The sequence below is a fragment of the Osmia bicornis genome, unplaced genomic scaffold (assembly GCF_907164935.1).
Source record: "Osmia bicornis bicornis unplaced genomic scaffold, iOsmBic2.1, whole genome shotgun sequence".
NCBI classification, from domain to species: domain Eukaryota; kingdom Metazoa; phylum Arthropoda; class Insecta; order Hymenoptera; family Megachilidae; genus Osmia; species Osmia bicornis.
Window position 1 is genome coordinate 3,636,381 of NW_025791458.1, and position 14,882 is coordinate 3,651,262.

Sequence of the window (14,882 nt, forward strand, 5' to 3'; positions counted from 1 at the left end):
ATGGCCACGAAAGCGGTACATATAGAATCGTAAATGATTTGACGACTGAGGGTTTCTTAGGCGCGTTTCGGCGTTTCATCGGCCGCAGGGCCATTCCATCTCATGTTTATTCCGACAACGGGACGAATTTCGTAGGCGCAAGCAATCAACTTCGAGAGTTATACGTCTTATTCGGTTCTGAGCAGTTCCAGGAGGGTGTAAATAATTTTTCTATACGGAAAAACATTGAATGGCACTTCAATCCACCTCTGTCTCCGCATTTTGGCGGTATTTGGGAAGCCGCAGTGAAATCCTTCAAGCATCACTTCAAGCGCGTCGTAGGGGGACAGCTTCTAACTTTCGAAGAACTTAATACGCTGGCTATCGAAATCGAGGCGATTTTGAATTCTCGTCCTTTGTGCTCGATCAGCACTGATCCCAATGATCCTGTCGCACTGACACCGGCGCATCTTTTAGTAGGACGCCCGCTACCGCACTGCCCGAAGAGGATCTGTCATCAGTTCCGAGTAATCGTCTTACGACATGGAGATTCTGTCGAAGGCTCGTCAGGATTTCTGGAAAAGATGGCAACTGGAGTATTTGGGAGAGCTGCAAAGGAGACAAAAATGGTTCGGAGTTAATGACAATCTTAAACTCGGAACCGTTGTCCTTATCATCGACAAACGGCAACCCTGCATGAGGTGGCAACTGGGAGTGGTCCTTGAAGTTCATCCTGGAAACGACGGAAACATTCGAGTCGCTACCATAAAGACGGCACAAGGAACATTTAAAAGAAACATCACGCAGTTATGTCCGTTACCCGATGTAGCTTGATTGTACATGTTACGCACAAACACCTGTACATACACATAAACGCTAAATTTTCACTCGCTCTTCTCGCAACGGGGGGAGCATGTTGGATCGAAATGGATCCAAGGTATTTTTTGAATATTGCGCGGTCAGTTCAGCCGTCGGCCAGCACCCTTCAGACGAATGCGCGTCAAGGGAAAAATTAACTTCGTTATGCGTCGCCGACGTGGTGTGAGTAGGGGTAGGAGGCCCAGCAAAATCAAGTGAGACGCTGGCGGGCCTCGTTCAGTTCTTTGGAAACCAGTATCGAGCGAACAGTGCATTTTTTTTGGCCATTTTGTATTGATTTTAAAGATTATCGTAAAAACACGCAGGCTACTCCACACACCAAGGTACGTGATCAAAAACACACCATTCCAATTTAAATATTCAACAATAAAAGCTGCCGTTTATCGGTTTAGCCCATGACGATTCCATATCGTCATCCATAATAAAAAGCTGCCGTCTATCGGTCCAGCCCATGACGATTACATATCGTCATCAATAATAATTAGCTGCCGCACGTCGGTCCAGCCTATGGAGACTCCGCGTCTCCATACAATTTAATAAGCGATCATATATGATCCGGACTGATTACGTTAAGAACAATCAGCAAAAACGGACACACACATACATGCATCATACACACCTCACATCTATATACATTTGTATTGAAAAATAAACAGTTTATCGAGGTTTTTTTGGCCGCAAGGTCTTTTTTACCTCGGGGTCCAACCCCAAATATTGTGTTGTTTTTTTTGCGTTAATTCATCTGCTATAATTCCTTATTTTATTTTCATGAATCACGAAACTCAGGCAAACGGTTTGAGTTTCGACGCTACAGCAATACTCCTAAAGCTATGGCAAGTAACGAAAAGAGGTCGTGGTTACAAAAAGTATTTTACATGTGTAATAGTAAGATGATCTTGCGTCATGATACACGTGTAAAGTAAATAGACGGACTGTTCATTATTTTCATAAGGTATGATCAGAGTTGGATATTGTTTGAAATAATCTTGTGATAATTTGTGGTGTAAATTAACATTTACATTATTTAAAGTAAAATAAATTGTTACTACTCTTCTGTTCCCATGAAATAAAGAAAATTACTTATAAAGATTATAATTTCTAAGTAAGTAAAGAAAATATTTTATTCAAAATAATTTGAAAAAGTGTTGTCATTTCGGTCGCAGTTTTGATGATTACCCAGCATCATTAAACACATATGTAGATGCATAAGCGATCGATGTACTACCGTTTTGAATTTTGTATGCACCGCCTTGACGCGGCTGATGCCGCGCGCTGTACATGGTTGTTGTAAGCTACACTCTTTCTGATAAGAACGGTCATAGTTGTAAATATGCGTTAAGTGCGATGCTAGATTCCGGATCGCCTATTAGTTTGATTAAAAGCAGTTTAATACCTTTCGACGCGCGATCATTAAAGTCCGAGGTCGAGGAAGATTTTTGCGGAATAAACGGGCCACGATTGCAGATTGTAGGCTATTTTGAGCACAATGTTGAAGTTGAGGGTATTTCGGTTAAATTAAAGTTCTACGTTGTACCGGACAATATGATGGCGTTTATGGCTATTCTTGGACGAGATTTTGTATCACATCCATCGATTAAAATTACTTTTGACGACGGTATTCGAATCACGAGAAATGTACAAGAATCGGCGACAAATGAATTGGAGCACGCAATAAATCAAATTATGAACATAGACTGTATTGAAACACCGCGTGAACCACGGGAACAGTTACAAATAAATGAGAATCTCGGTACCGATGTCAGTGAAAAGGTCAAAAATATGTATGATTTTAATTACTGTAAAGTGAAAGAATCGAGTGCATACAAAACCGATTTCGAAATGAAAATTGTATTAAAACATGAACAGCCAATTAGTTTTCGACCAAGGCGACTTTCTTTGGCTGATAAAGAGAAATTACAGAAAATTTTAGACAATTTGTTAGAAAGAGAAATTATTCGTCCAAGTGAATCGCCATACGCCAGTCCGATAGTTTTAGTAAGAAAAAAAAAACGGTGAAACCCGGCTTTGCGTTGATTTCCGCGAATTAAATAAGATAACAGCAAAGGATAATTTTCCGAGCCAGCTTATTGATGATAATATAGATCAACTAAAAGACAAGAAATTTTTCACAATCCTTGATTTGAAAGATGGATATTATAATGTAAAAATGGCAGAAGACTCGGTGAAATTTACCTCTTTTGTAACCCCTTTGGGTCAATATGAATTTTTGTACTGTCCGTTCGGATTGACCAATGCGCCGAAAGTATTTCATAAATTCGTTCGAAAAGTCTTTACCGATTTGATAAGAGAAGGAAAAATGTTGCCATTTGTTGACGATTTTTTTATAGCAACAGAGACCTTAGAGGAGCATCTCGAAATTTTACGAGACGTTTTTTTAGTGGCAGGACAGCATCGGTTAACTTTTCGACTGGACAAGTGCTTTTTCATTCAAAATGAAATCGACTATTTAGGTTATCACGTTAGTGTTAACGGAATTGGTCCAAGCGACGATAACATTGCTTCAGTAATTAATTACCCGGTCCCGCGTAGCGCAAAGGACGCGCTTCAATTTGTATCTCTCGCTGGTTATTTTCGTAGATTTATTGCTAACTTTTTTATCCGACTTCGAAAAGGAGGAGGATACTCAATTCGATCAGTATTTTTTTTTTTTATTTATGGCTTTGTTCACCGATTACTCCGAGATGGATGGACCAATCGGAACGAAACATTTTGTGTCTTCTAAAGTATGTCTCCCCATTGGTCCAGTTAAAAAAACATTCTATATTTTTTCATTCCGAACGGTTTTTATTGCAAAAAACGTACTATTTCATGTACGTGCGGTGTATGTTCACCGACTATTCTGAGACGGATGGACCAATCGGAATGAAACTTTTTGCATCTTGTACAGTACAATTCCCCATTGGTCCCGTAAAAAAAATATTTTGCATTTTTTTATTCCTATCGACTTTTTTTTCTAAATGTACGTTCGCTGATTACTCCGAGACGGATGGACCAATCGGAATGAAATCTTTTGCGTCTTGTAGGATATGTCTTCCGATTGGTCCTGTTATAAAAACATTTCGCATTTTTTTATTCCGAACGGTATTCATTACTGCAAAATACGTCTGGTTGAAGTAATGCACCGATTGCGATGAGAGTTTTCACATTTCGTAGATCATTCCACGATGATTCCATTTCCCAAAATTTATGTAACTTCTTATTGTTAATAACTATTGTTATTATAATAAAAAGCCTATTCTTTAGGGTTACGCTCCAAGGAATATACCGATCGCGATTTTTCAAAGTTGTCCCTGCAAGTAAACTTCGTTTCTTTACCAATTGGTTGCTAATACGGTATCCTTCGAATACTGCTCGTTCCAATAAAAAGTGTGAAATAAAATAATTTTTAACAAAAAAAAATCCGACTTCGAAATACACTAAAAAGTATAAAATAATTTCTATTTCTTTTATATCTGTATTCCACAACTATTAATACAATCTACTTAATCGTTAAATAGGATACTAAATATATTTCAAAGTTTTCGGAGGCGGCGCAAAATTAAAAATACCCGAACAAACGGTGCTGCCAATATTTAGAAGTTGGTCCTCCTCACCGATTTTCGTGACCTTGAAATATGTTGTCAAGGTCATCATTCTGAACAACTTTTCCCTATACATGTTATCGCCGCTCGGCCTTAGTTTCCGAGATATTTGCAAAAATCTTTAGTTAAACTTAGACTACGTATACACTGTATTCCGGGAAAAATGGAGACTGAATGGTGATTGAAAGAGTGATTGAAGTGGTTTGAGGTTAGGGTTAGGGTTAGGGTTTTGTTTTTGATTTTTTCATATTACTCTTCGTAATTACTCTTTTTTTCACTTTTTATATATTGTATACCTATTATTCATTTTGTATTTTGTCAGAAATCGGAAACATTTCGCCCATAACGTCGAAAAATGCCATTATACGCTCAGTAACATCATGTTGACGTCGGAATAAAAACTCAGCTATATATCCCACGTAATGAGACGTACGAGTTCCATAACGAGGAATATTAGCTCTCGTATCACGCCATGTACGCTCTAAACCTAAACCTAACCTAAACCAAACCTAACCCTAACCCTAACCTCAAACCACTTCAATCACTCTTTCAATCACTATTCAGTCTCCATTTTTTCCGGAATACAGTGTACTGGTGACATAAATATAACTGCAGTTTTTTACGAATATCTCGGAAACTAAGGCCGAGCGGCGGTAACGTGTACAGGAAAAAGTTGTTCAGAATGATGACCTTGACAACATATTTCAAGGTCACGAAAATCGGTGAGGAGGACCAACTTCTAAATAATTACCGAATGAGTCATGTAAATGCACTCAGCAGGTGCCACAGTGTATTAGTAATAGAAGGTAACGCGTTTGAACAAACCCTTTCGGTGTGTCAAGATCGGGATGCTGAGATTCGTAAAATACGCGAAGAATTAGAAAGGAATGAGATGAAATTCTTTGAATTGCGTGATGGGCTGGTGTATAGGAAAAATAAAATGAAAAGTTACTTTTTTACGTGCCGCAATCAATGGACAGTAACGTAATTCGTACTTGTCACGATGACCTTGGTCATGTAGGTCGAGATAAAGTCATTAATAATATAACAAAGATTTTTTGGTTCCCAAATTTGCGCGAAAAGGTTAAAAAATATGTCGCGAATTGTCTGCGTTGTATCGAATTTTCGCAGCCTAGTGGGAAACAAGAGGGTTATCTACATAGCATTCCGAAGGAAAACTTACCGTTTCGTACCATTCATGTGGATCATTTGAATCCTCTTGAAAAAACTGGGAAAGGGTATAAGCATTTGTTGACCGTTATCGACGCCTTCACGAAATTCATTAAATTGTTTCCGTGTAAATCAACGAAATTGGAGGAATCGATTAAACATCTAAAAGAATATTTTAAAATGTATAGTAAAGCGAAGCGTGTGATCACGGACCGAGGAACTGCTTTTACCGCGAAAGTGTTTAAAGATTTTATGGAAACGGAACAAATTCAACATATTTTAATTGCGGTCGGCACTCCGCGTGCGAATGGTCAAATTGAGATACAATCGCGTAATAACCCCTATGATAGCCAAACTATGTGAAACTCCGGAAAAATGGGACCGGGTACTACCCCAAGTGGAATTTTCGCTTATCAATACGATTTGTCGTGCGACTGGTGAGATCCCGAGCAGATTGTTATTCGGTGTAGATCAACTCGGTGAGAAAGAAATTTGCGAGCGCTACGCGAAAAGGCATCGGGAAACATTGAAAAAAACCAGCGTATTAATGAAAAACAATATAATGAAAAGCGAAAAGATGCATTGAGATATAACGAAGGAGATTATGTAATGATCCGTAATACTGACACGTCGGCGGGAGTAAATAAAAAATTGTTGCCAAAATACAAAGGCCCTTATCAAATTAAAAAGGTTCTTAACCGCGACCGCTATGTAGTAGAGGACGTCGACGGATTTCAAATAACGCAAATACCATATAATGGAGTAGTAGCACCAAATAGTATGAAACCCTATGTCGCAAAGGAATCTTAATTGTAAAGATTAATTTTAAGAATTAATTTTAAAGTTATATGTATGTGTTATATTCCATTGCATTTACTTCTATGTTATGTGTTATGTATTATCATTTAAATCGTATTAATTTTAGTATATTTTGGTGCGATTTAAACGGGTTTAGCCGGGACAGCTAAAATGTCAGGACGGCCGAACTGTAGCCGCGATGTAACAACGATTTATCGGGTTTGTCGAGGCGTCTCCAGAATACTCTAGATCCTTCGAGAAGGAAAAAAAAGGGGATCGCAGCCCCGCGGTGGGGCAATCCATATAAAAGAAAGAAAGAAAATCGCGACGCAGAGAGTTAGCCAGTTCGATCTCGTCTTCGCTATTGTCGTATCACCTAATAAACTATTTTTTTCTTTCCCGGTAAACGACTCTTTTATTTCCCGTGACCCAGTCTTGGCCACCTACACATACGATTTTTTCGGGATGTTGGCGAAATTCCCCAAATTGTAGTAGAACACGAAGTTGGCAACGAAAGTATTTAGTTGGTGCGTCGTTACCGATAGCGGCAGCACCTCTCGGGCCCACTTTGTCCACGCGGTCCCCTCTCCGCGCGGAACCGGCACGATCGACGCCAGTAGTTGTTCTATGCGGATTCTAAATCACTGGCGTCAGCATTTTTTGTAATTTGACACCACACCGTCAGCAGAAATATGATACCCCCCACCCCGACAATATCCACCCCTCTCCCCACCCTATGACCTTGAACTGAAATTTGACACCACCGTCAGCAGAAATATGATCCCCCCCGACAATATCCACCCCTCTCCCCACCCTATGACCTTGAACTGAAATTTGACACCACCGTCAGCAGAAATATGATACGTCCTCGACAACCCCCACCCCACCCTCCATCCCACCCCATGACCTTGAACTAAAATTTGAAGCCACCGTCAGCAGAAATATGATACGTCCTGACCTTGAACTGAAATTTGACACCCCAACCCCATGACAACCCCCCACCCCATAACCTTGAACTGAAATTTGAAATCGTCAGCAGAAATATAACACCCTACCCCACCCTCCATGACCTTGAACTGTTTGTTCTTATCGGAAGGTCACTTTTTCTACGTCTTGAAAATGATTTTTTCTACGTCTTGGAAATGAGTTTTTTGTTGACGCAGCAAATCTGACACTGCAATTCGTGACTATAGAAGGTAGGGGGTTTGCTAAAGTTTCAAGCATACGCAAAACCAAATTGACCATCACCGCAAGCGCATCGTTCGCGAGATTGTATTGTGAAAAGTGAAATATGTATTCTCAAAGTTTCAAAGAGTTTTTTTGCCAAAGGAAGCGCCCCGCAAGTTCTACTCAAGAAGAAGAGGCACGCAAAAAAATGACAAAACATCAGGACGACGTGAAGTAAGTGTTCGAAACACATTTCATTTAACGCTGCTGGTATTTATTTGTTCCAATAACATATTTAAACGGTATTTATTTGTTCTAGAATCGCACCACAATTATCATGTCGAATTTTGGGTCGAAAATATCCATTGACGGATTCTTGTACAAAGCATTTGGAAATCGGCATAAATATACTTGACGACAATTTCTACCCGCAACTCATATTATCAGACAGCCGAAACAACCGCCTGGAGCTGAGCATAGTCACGTGGTCGCTGATTGTAGCCGAAGCGGACAACGTATGCAGCTTCTTTGACGATTCAAAAGATACATGCGACAATATTAATTTTAATGATATAAGTGTTGAATTTGGAGTGCTATATGGCGTAAAAGTAATTAAATTGATTAGCAATGATATATGTATGTGCATGATGAAAAAAACATTTGAGAAAATGGTAATTTTAAATGATTGTATAATTGAAATGCATAATGCATTATATGATAAACTGTATTCGGTGGAACAAAAATTTAAAGAGTTTGTTGCATTAGTTCGGGGATACGGAGATGTAAAAGTGCATGCAGAGGTTGTGCAGCATATCAAAGAAACTGATATTTATGATCCAAATTCAATTATCGATTGTGAATTAGTAGCTTTAGGTATTCAGGCAATAATAACAGCTGCATCAGCAGCATCTTAACAGAGAAAAAAGGATTATGTTACAAATTAGGTTAGAAATTATACTTTAATAAATCATAATGTATTGCATCATTTGCAACTTCTCTCTCTACCTATATAAACCCAAACATCCCAGGAAAAATTTCACTTCCTATACGATAGCCGTACGATGTGCATATGTAAATTTGATCTTCGAATTAGCACAAAAAGAATTCGCACCAGATTGGAAAATACTTTTGTCTGCGCGCGTTGCTGGAATATTGTTAGCCAAAGAGTTAGCCAAAGAAGAAAGTAATGGCACCGCGGAAAAGTAACAAGAAGAAGAAGACGAAGTCGCGCAAACTTCCAGTTGCAAAACGTGGGGATTTCTTCCAGCACTTGTACCTATTTTTGCAGGCCTTTCAGCTTTGGGCACGGTGGCTGGCGGTGCAGCAGGTATCGCCAAGGCAGTCAACGATGCATCTGCAGCACGGAAAACATTAGAGGAAGTGAAACGGCACAATCGCGTTATGGAAGGACATGGACTTTACCTTGCACCATATAAACGGGGAAAAGGAATTAAAGAAAAAAAAAAAGAAGCGCTTCGGCAAATTGTAACGCTTCCAAAGGGCGCAATGACAAATGTACAGTTATATAACTTTGCACGAAAGTTGAACTTTCCATATTTTCGAGGTGTTTTCATGCGTACAAATTTACCCTCTAAATCGTTCTTAAACGAATGCGGTATCGTGAATTTAGATAAATCGGAAGGTCCTGGTACACACTGGGTAGCTTACGTAAAGCGGGGTAATTGTGTTAAATATTTCGATTCTTTTGGAAATCTGAGACCACCGACAGAGTTAATAAACTACTTCGGAAAGCATGTAACGATTTTATACAATCACACGCAGTATCAAAAATTCAATACGAGTGTATGTGGACAACTCTGCTTGCATTTTTTAGCTGGAAATGTATAAAATAGTTTCAATGCACATAGTCTTCACAGTTGCAAAGATGTCGTTGACGTTTACGTTAAGCGGAAAAAATTCTGTGCTTAGCACTGATTACTTTCCACCTATAGACTTGAAGGATGATAATTACGAACTCGGACTCGTTGATTTTCAAGCTTTCAACACAATACCAAACGTTGACTTTACAAACAATAAATTTTACTTTGATGCCGATGGTGAGATCACGATACCGGATGGTTCGTATGAACTCGAAGCGCTAAATAAATACTTGCAAGAGAAAATAATGGACAAGACAAAAATCATTTTATTTCGTACAAATAACAGCACTTTGAAAAGTGAAATATATAGTGATTATACAATCGATTTTACCAAACCAAATAATATAGGATCGCTTCTCGGGTTTTCTACATATCGCATATTACCGCCGGGGCAATGGCACGAGTCGGATATACCCGTAAATATTATGAAAGTAAATGTGCTGAGGATCGAATGTAATATTACGACTGGTGCGTATAGCAACGGTCAATGTGTTCATACCATTCATGAGTTTTCACCGCGCGTGCCACCAGGATATAAAATTTCGGAAAGTCCTACGAACGTCATTTATCTTCCAGTTATCGTGAGAGCCATTGATCACCCTAAGGTGTACTAATATACGCATTACCGATCAAAACGATAATCTGATAAATTTCCGTGGAGAAGAATTGACAGTGAGGCTTCATATTAGGCGGTGTAAAAAATAACATGAATATAAACATAATAATCAATGGCCTGTTGAACGGCACGAACGGCTCGAACGGCCAGCGAACGGTTCGAACGGCTCGAACGGCCCGCGAACGGCTCGTTGAACGGCTCGAACGGTCCGCGAACGGCTCGAACGGCCCGCGAACGGCTCGTTGAACGGCTCGAACGGCTCGAACGGCCCGCTGAACGGCTCGAACGGCTTTCCGTTGAACGGCTCGAACGGCTCGAACGGCCCGTTGAACGGCTCGAACGGCTCGAACGGCCCGTTGAACGGCTCGAACGGCCCGTTGAACGGCTCGAACGGCATGCTGAACATTTTACGGCAGCTGCAGTAAGGATAATGATGTAAAAACGATAACAATTATACAATCATTCAGTAGAGGGAATATATCCAAATCGGACACATCGCAAGAGCACATCGTCAAACGCTCCGACGACGCGACCGTTTAATATACGTTATATATCCGTTCATTTAATCGCCTTTCAAGAGAACAAGCAGCACTTATGCTAAACATTACTAGAAATAATGCTGTTGTACACAGATGCTAAAACTCAACCGATCAACAATCCGCCGAATGCATTATTGAGCACCCCGTTGAACGAGTTGCTAAAAGGATCGTTAGCAAATGGATGGAACCAGAACTTCAATCACAAACGCACAAATTGTACTTGCAGCAACAGCAATTACCACGGTTGCAGGAATGATAATCATGTATTAAACGGTGATGACTCTTTACAATCATTTAGTAAGGACAATATCTCCAAACTGAACACATCGCAAGATTTGAGCGACAAAAACGCGCAATTTCTGCAATCGTTGGGTTTTGTGATTAAGAAACGAAAATGATGGATCCATTGAACATTGCCAGTTTGCCGATTTCTGACGATCGAATTACATAGTTACAGCCCATACGCCAACACAACGTTCGGAAACAATGATGAAATACGAATTCCCATTCAACAACAAGATTTGTACACGTTTCCTAGTGAGAGTTATCTTTACGTAGAAAGAAAACTCATTCTCAACGATGACAATGTTGCAGGAACTTCAGTTGGACTAGAGATGAATTGCGCAGCATTTATGTTTGGTGAACTTCGATATGAATTAAACGGCGTGGAGATCGATCGTTGTAAAAACGTTGGAATAACAACTATGATAAAAAATGGAGTATCGTTGACAACGACAAAATAAAAAATGCTTGAAAACGCTGTTGGATAGACATACCCAATGCAGGAGTCTACTTTGACTTTTGTGTTCCTCTAAATATGCTGCTCGGTTTCTGCGAAGATTACAAACGAATAGTGATTAATGCGCATCATGAATTGATTCTGATTCGATCGCGAGACGACAACAATGCTGTTTATGGAACAGATGGTGCAAAATACACGCTGCAATTATACAAAGTACAGTGGAGGATGCCACATGTCACGCTCGAAGAAAGACACAAACTTTCATTGTTGCGTATCCTTGAAAACGGTCAAACGATAATTATGAGTTACCGTTCCTGGGACTTATACGAGTATCCAATGTTACAAGCAACCACTAAACATACATGGAGCATTAAAGCAGCTACGCAATTAGAAAAACCGCGATATGTAATATTTGCATTACAAACGGATAAAAAAAATAAGCTCAATAGACATATCACCAAATTTGATGACTGCAAACTCACCAATTTTCGATTGTATTTAAATTCGGAATCATATCCGTATGACAATTTGAATCTTGACTTTAATAAAAATAGATACTCTGTCCTTACGACATGTATGCAAAATTCAGAAAGTCATATTACGGAGCAATGTGCAGTAATGGTGATGACGGAGCTCTATACGATAAGATACTCTTTTTCGGCTACGGCCCATTCGTTGTCATTGATTGCTCGCATCAGAACGAATCGATAAAAAGCGCTACAATCGATGTAAGAATCGATTTTGAGTGTAGTGAAAACGTTCCTGAAAATACTAGCGCCTACTGTTTGATCATTCACGATCGTATCGTGCAGTACAATCCACTGACCAATGTAGTGCGCAAACTCTCTTAAGTGAAAGAGGGTTTATATGATCATTCCGCAGTAAAAGCGATCATTTTTCGCCACAAATTCAACTAATCAAAATGAATGTACCAACATTCGTGGACATTCAAGGCTTCAAAAGCGATACGAACGAGTTTTTCGTAAAGGAACTTGCTATCTTTCAGAATGGGAATCGTGTACAATGTTTCATCTTTGCGCCACCATTTGCTAAGAAAAAATTGTCGAAAGCAGAATTAAGACAAATAAAATGGTTGACGCAAAATCATCACGATTTTGAGTGGGACGATGGTACCGTGCCGTATTCATGCCTTCAAGAGTGTGCCACTTCGTGTTTGAAAGATAGTATTCATGGATCCGTATACGTCAAGGGCATTGAGAAAGAAAAATGGCTGAAGAAACTTTATCCTTCAGTCAGTCCAATCAATATAGAGGTTTTGAACAAAGATGACGATCTACCGAATTTGCCAACCAAGAGCCGGCATATTCAGGATGGATGGATGGATAAACATATGGCATGCATCGCGCACAATGGGGCATGTGCTATGAGAAACGTATCGATATTAAAAGAATGGTGGTTAAAAAAAAGGAAGGAGGAAGATGAAGAGCTGTGCATGGAACATTATAACCGGCCGGGGGATGACACGCACATAGATGGACCTCCACCGAAAAAGAAAAATTGTTACATTTGTCTTAAAACACGAAACATTTAATATCATTTATTAATTTTGTTCATTACTGTAAAATAATAAAATCTATTTAGTAAAAATATACTTTATGCGTCTTAATGTTGTTTTACCTAGAACGATTGTATGTGTAACGTTTGTGTTTCATATTCCAATGTAGGAGATACAAAAGGAATGATCTTCTATTTCAAAGACATGAGGGAGGTCACGTTTTGCTTGGATGCCTCTTTGACGGCTTGCTGACGCGGTTAACATGAGGGGGTAGGGTGAAATGTTTACAGGTAGACACGTGTCGAGTGCAATCTGATACAGATTGAGCGAGCATTGTCGAGACAGACTTTCGGTCACGTTGTTGCTTGGATGCGTATTTGATGGCTCGGTCACGAATTACATTCCGCGTGTCCGCCACCACCGCGCGCCCGGCGCCGCCGCCGCCCGCCGCCGCGCCGCGGAGAAAAGGGTTAATCGCGGTTAAAGCGCGTTATCGCCGCGGAGAAAAAGGGTTAATCGCGGTTAAAGCTCGTTCACGACGCGGACAAGCAGCTTTTCCGCAACCTATAAAGAGGCTGAATCATTAAATATATGGTTATTATATAGACGATATGCGTTTTGCAAAGCAGCCCCTGTCTATCCTTATTCTCGATTTAGACGAGAGGACAACACGCATGGACGATCGTCGGCGACGACACGGGCCCCTCTTGCCGAATACGATACGTGGTATAATTTGCGGTCCATCGAACTGCGGTAAAACGAACGTCGTAATCAGTCTGATCGAGAGCCCGAACGGTGTAAGATTCAATAACGTATATGTATACTCAAAATCATTGCAACAACCAAAGTACAAATATCTCGAACGAATTTTGACAAACGTTCCTGAAATCGGATACTTTTCATTTTCAAATAATGCCGAAGTCGCGCCACCGAACGAGGCGCTGCCCGATTCGGTGTTTATATTCGATGACGTTGCGTGCGACAAGCAAGACGTGATAAGAGAATATTTCGCTATGGGTAGGCACTCGCGCGTGGACTGTTTTTATCTCTGTCAGACTTATGCGAGAATACCGAAACACCTAATTTGCGACAATGCCAACCTTTTGATCGTGTTCAAACAAGATGGCACGAATCTACACCACATTTATAATGATCATGTAAATACAGACATGTCGTACGAAAACTTTTGTAAATTGTGCGCGCAGTGTTGGAACAGAAATATGGTTTCGTAATAATCGACAAGGACAGCTCGATGGAACATGGCCGTTACAGAAAAGGATTTAACGAATTTGCCGTTTTCTGAAACATTTAGTCCATCGATAGAACGCTTAGCGAGTAGACGTCTTCTCTTTGCAATGGATAATAGTAATATTAAAGAATCGAGTAAAGTTGCGAATGCTATAGCTAAAACAAGCGATGCTATACGCAAAAAACGCAGAGCTCTCAATCGGAGAGCATCGACGAAGAGAGAGTCATCGAAAAACGATTGAGACCCGTGGTAGAACCGCTGGAACGAATTATCGAGAATATATCAGCGGTATCGCCACATTCAGACACGATCGATATAAAATCCGAGTCGACATTCCCAACTTTGAATATTAAAGAACCGCAAAAATTGGCGTCAACTCCTTTTCTTAACCCTCCAAGCGCACAAACTGCCAGAGCGCGCATTTATTCCGAACCTGGTACATCTTCGAGTGAACAGACGGTGGATGTGACGAAAGATCGTGATGAATCGATACATGCCGTTGAAACGTACGGCGACAGCGACGAGAATCTTAATGTTTCTATGCAGCGAATTTTGGATAACCCTAGCGAAAACATACTTAGCCATTTCACGGAAAATTTAGGGCCGTTGGCAGCTAAATACATTCAATTACTCTTCACCGATCGTGAGAAGAAAATAGATGACGTGTATGGAGTATACCTACAACGCAACAAATTAATGCTTGGAAGTTCAGTTTTCGACGTAAACAAAAACGACGATGTGATAT